Here is a 4882-nt window from a genome sequence, read left to right as displayed (position 1 = left end):
ACCAGATTTTGCTGACAATGGCTGAGGATAGTTTCCATGCTCTTAAGAACCACCCTTCCTCTAAAGCAGAGATGGCCTGGGCTTTCTCCACAGAAGCTATCCAGTGGATTCCTCACTAAGTATGTCTGCAGTGTGTCCAGTATCTTCTGAGGCCCCTGGGGAAATTGTGTCCTTGAGAAGTTCACAGTTAGTAGGGGAGCCAGGAGCCAAGGCTGCTTACAGGGTGGCTCCTGAACCTGGGCCATGGTTGCTAGGCAGCTGGTTCAGAACAGTTACTCAAGTCAGGAAGTCAAGTCCTGCTTTTAGCTCTGCCCCTTGACATGTGAGAAAAGTCACTTGTCTCAGGATCCTCTGCCCACAATGTAATACATATAATTAGAGAATTGCTTAACATTTCTTCTGTAATGAGTTGCAGTGGCATTTGCCAGGCTACAGTTTAATGGTTCAAACTGAAAAAGGAACACAATTCTATTCCCAAGTCTTCTTGAGTACCCTTTCCTTTCCCAAAAGTCTTACAGGTCGCTAGGTATACTTCTTTTGTGACCTCCAAAATGTCATTCACAAATTCAGTATTTCCTGAGAGAATGAGCAAGTGACTCAAGAAACACTGGCTCAGGGCTGGGAAGGTGGCTTAGTGGTAGAGTGCTTGTTTAACAGCATGAAGCCCTGGGTTCAATTCCTCAGTACCAGATAAACAGAAAGTCTGGAAGTGGAGCTGTGGCTCAAGTGGTAGAGTACTAACCTTGAGAACAGAGAGACTCAGGGACAGTGTCCAGGCCCTGAGTTTAAGGCCAGGACCAGGAAAAAGAAAAAAAAAGAAAAGAAAAAAGAAAGAAACACTGGCTCTCCTACTACAATGTTTGGCACTTTAGAAAGATCTGTGCAGAGTAATTTTATACATGGCATTCTTATTAAATATTACCGAGGGAAAAAAAAAGAACTGTGTTCTTCACTGTCCTGGGCATCTGTTAGTTTTTTTGACTACTCAGCCTCCTTTCCCCTTTTTCTAGTCAAAACTCCTGGCTTTGGACGTCGGTGCGGGGGGGGGGGGGGGGGGGGGAGGGAAGGGGGGGAAGGAGAAGGATTGGGATTGGGGGGGAGGGGGGAGGCTGGGAAGGGATGTGAAGGGTAAACACAGGAGGAGGCTGCAATGCTTGGTAAGAAATGTACGCATTATCCTGCCCATGTAATTGTAACTCCTCTGTACAGTATGTTCACAAATAAAATTAAATTAAATTAAAAAAAAAAACTCTTGGCTTTGGGTAACCATCACTCCCTGTGAAACACAATCATGAATATGGACATATATACATATAAATGTGTGTCTGTGTATGTGTGTATAATGTATATGTGTGTGTGTATGTATGTGTGTGTGTGTGTTCTGCACTAGAAACATAACATTGGTATTTCACTCTTAAGTGTGGTCAGAGGTCAACCTAGACTATACAGCATCCTGAAGAGATTCTTCATTGGCTTATGATTCCTGTATTTTTCTGCTTTTCCTTTATTTCTGTGACCTACATGTAGATCTTTAGAGTAAATACCGTTTTGCTTAAATGAATTAGAGTTGACTTCTATTGTTTGCAATTGAAATATTCTAACTGCCACCCACATATACCTTCAGAATACCTTCTGAAGGTTATTAAACTGAAAGAAATTTTTTAAAAATAGAAATTTTAGAGCTAAAAGAAGTCTCCAAGCAGGGTAATAGCACACACCTGTAAATCTTGGGAGGCTGAAGCAGGATTGTGGGTTTGAGGTGAACCAGGGATATAATAGCAAAGTCTTGGAGTTTGGAGCAATGTAGAGTGAGAGTTTAGTTTTTTGTTTTAACATATCCATTAACTGTACAAAGGATTTCATTGTGGTACTTCTATTCATGGATTTAATGTCCTTTGAGCAAATTTACCCCATTACTCTTTTTTTGTGTATGTGTAGGTTGTAGGGCTTGAATTCATGGCCTGGGTGCTGTTCCTGAGCTCTTTTGCTCAAAACTAGTACTATACCACTTTGAGCTACCACACCTTTAAAAAAATTTTTTTTGTCTCTAAAATCTATTCAGTTCTCTGTTTCCCAGACAGGCTCAGAGAAATGAAGGGACTTAACCAAAATCCTAATATTGGTTGGTTAAAGTCATGTCTCCAAAAGACCTGGCTCCCTGTCTAGGAGCCCTAGAAGACTGTTTTCTGTCCTTAGATATTCTCACTAGAGCTTATTGCCTAGGACTGCTTTTCATGCTACCATGGGAGAGTTGAGTAGCTGCCATAGGGGACATAGAGTCCATTAACCCTGAAATATTTGCTATCTGGCTTTTACTGAAAAAGTTTGCCAACACCTGCCATACCCCATAAATAGATGAACAAGGATGACCCAGTAAAACTGTATTCACAGACATTGAATTTTTAATTTTATTTCTTAAGGTATTCTTTTTTGATTTTTTCCCCCAAATAATTAAAAATGTAAAAACTGACTGGGCACCAATGGCACATACCTGGAATCCTAGCTTCTCAGGAAGCTGAGATCTGAGGATCATGGTTCAAAGCCAGCCAGAGCAGGAAAGTCTGTGAGATTCTTATCTCCAATTACCCACCAGAAAGCCAGAAGTGTAGCAGTAGCTCAAGTGGTAGCATGCTAGCCTTGAGCAAAAAAGGTCAGAGACAGCTCCCTAGTCCTGAGTTCAAGCCTAGGACTGGCAAAAAACAAAAACAAAAAAACAGTTCTTAGATTATACACAACCAAAAAACAGTAGGCTGTATTGAGATTACAGGATACAGTCCACCCATCCCTACTTTAATCCAGTTAGAGTATCTATTTCCAATGAAATAAAACCAAATACAATAACTTCATCATACATTTTATTGATCATTTTACTGTATGTGAGGCATAGTATAATAACATACATCCCTAATCCCTTCCCCAAAGAGTCTCAATCTAGTTAGAGACTCAAGGGCTTCCACAATAATAGCCACCATTCATTACAATGTGCGAAGGGCCTTGCTCTTTAGACAGTTATCGCATTTACGCTGCATTTTGGGGGGGGGGGAGGGGTCCAGTCGTGGGGCCTGAACTCTGGGCCTGGGCGCTGTCCCTCAGCTCTTCAGCTCAAGGCTAGCGCTCTACCACGAGCCACAGCGCCACTTCCGGCTTTTTTATTTTTGCTTATGTGGTGCTGAGGAATCGAACCCAGGGTCTCATGCATGCAAGGCAAGCGCTCTACCACTGAGCCACCTTCCCAGCCCCTTACTCTGCATTTAACAACACCTTGAAATGACTTATTCCCATGCGAACCAGTGAGGAAAATAAGGCTCAGAGAAATCACGCAGCTGACCCAAAGTCACATAGCTAGCAAATAAGAAAGATTTGAGCCCTGACTATGAAGTTGGAAGACCCAAAGTCTAAGCCAAGTGAGCCTTCCCTGTGTAGATCCCACCCACATTGTAATGCCTGCTGGTCATCCTTAGCCCTCTCCTCCCTAGTCCTCAACAGACAGGAAGCTCACTGATAACTGATTCAGCCTTCCATGCCAGGCTTTGAGCATCTCAACCACTATAACTCTTCCATAACTCCTTCTCCTTCTTGTAGACACTCGCAGCACCTCATGTCTGGTTTACCTTGCCTGACAGAGGGTTTTGATCCTCATTTAACATCTGTGTGTTCTTGCTGCCAAGAGGCACTATCAGTATCAGGAATGGACAGATCCCTCTGCCTCTTTGGTAACCCTCAGGAACAAACACACAGTAATCTTGAAGTTGAAACAACTAGCAAAAGGATGAGGTAAAAGGAGAAAATAGGCAGCCAAAGATGTAAGCAAGAACTGAAACATGGGCCTTTCTTGTCTACCATCCATGATCACACCATGGCCAGCATGCAGGTTTTTGTCAAAACCCTCAGGGGAAGACCGCCACGCTTGAGGGGGAACCCTGAGATACTACACAAAATGTAAAGGTCAAGATTCAGGATAAGGAAGGAATTCCTCCTGATCAGCAAAGACTGATCTTTGATGGTAAGCAGCTGGAAAATGGATGTACCTGATCTGACTACAACATGCAAAAGGAGTCCACTCTTCATCTAGTGTTAAGATTTCATGGCAAAACAACAACAAAAAAAAGAAGTGTTATACTACTTCCAAGAAGAACAAGCGGAAGAGAAAGAAACTAAGCTGGCTGTCCTGAAATACTATACCATGGATGAAAATGGCAAAATAAAGCTGCCATCATTGAGAGTGCCCTTCAGATGAATGTGGTGCTGGAGTTTTATGGCTAGCCACTTTGACAGACATTATTATGGCAAGTGATGTCGAACTTACTGTTTCAACAAACTGGATGACAGTGATTATATATGAATTAATAAAAGGCATACACTTAAAAAAAAAAAAAAGAACTGAACCATGGCAGGTGCTACTGGCTCACACCTATAAGCCTAACCACTCAAGAAACTGAAATTAAGAATCAAAGCCAGACCAGACAGACAAAAATCCAAGAGACTATTTCCAATTAGCAAGCAAAAAGACAGAACTAGAGGCATGGCTCAAGTGGTAGAGTACCAACTGTGAGCAAAAAAAAAAAAAAAAAGTTAGGCCTGGGAATAAAGCCCAATCCCAGCAAAGAAGAAGAAAGAGGAGGGGGGTGGGGATCAAAACATCATCTTCTTCTGCAAATGAGTAAAACAATAGAAGCACAAAAGACCAGTTCTCAAAATAAAACACATCTGGGAAATGCTTGAAGTAATAAAAGAGGGAGAAAAGGATTAAAGCAACTATAAATAAAAGTCATCATCTGCATCTGAAAGAAGAGCCTCCTCCCTCACTCCCCCCCCAAAAAAAAAGTAGAACAGGAAAAATAGTTAACAAAATGAAATAGAAAATTTCCACCAAACTCAACAA

At 41.8% G+C, this 4882-nt stretch overlaps 1 pseudogene; it reads left to right on the top strand.

The window, feature by feature from the left end:
* The first annotated feature begins 3865 nt into the window (after positions 1 to 3865).
* On the top strand, positions 3866 to 4342 carry LOC138823165 (ubiquitin-ribosomal protein eS31 fusion protein-like; annotated as a pseudogene).
* Positions 4343 to 4882: the final 540 nt, after the last annotated feature.

This window comes from Dipodomys merriami, unplaced genomic scaffold (genome assembly GCF_024711535.1).
Source record: "Dipodomys merriami isolate MVZ:Mamm:240054 unplaced genomic scaffold, mDipMer1.0.p SCAF_1, whole genome shotgun sequence".
In the NCBI taxonomy this organism is placed as follows: Eukaryota; Metazoa; Chordata; class Mammalia; order Rodentia; family Heteromyidae; genus Dipodomys; species Dipodomys merriami.
This window is presented reverse-complemented; position numbering and strand designations above follow the sequence as displayed.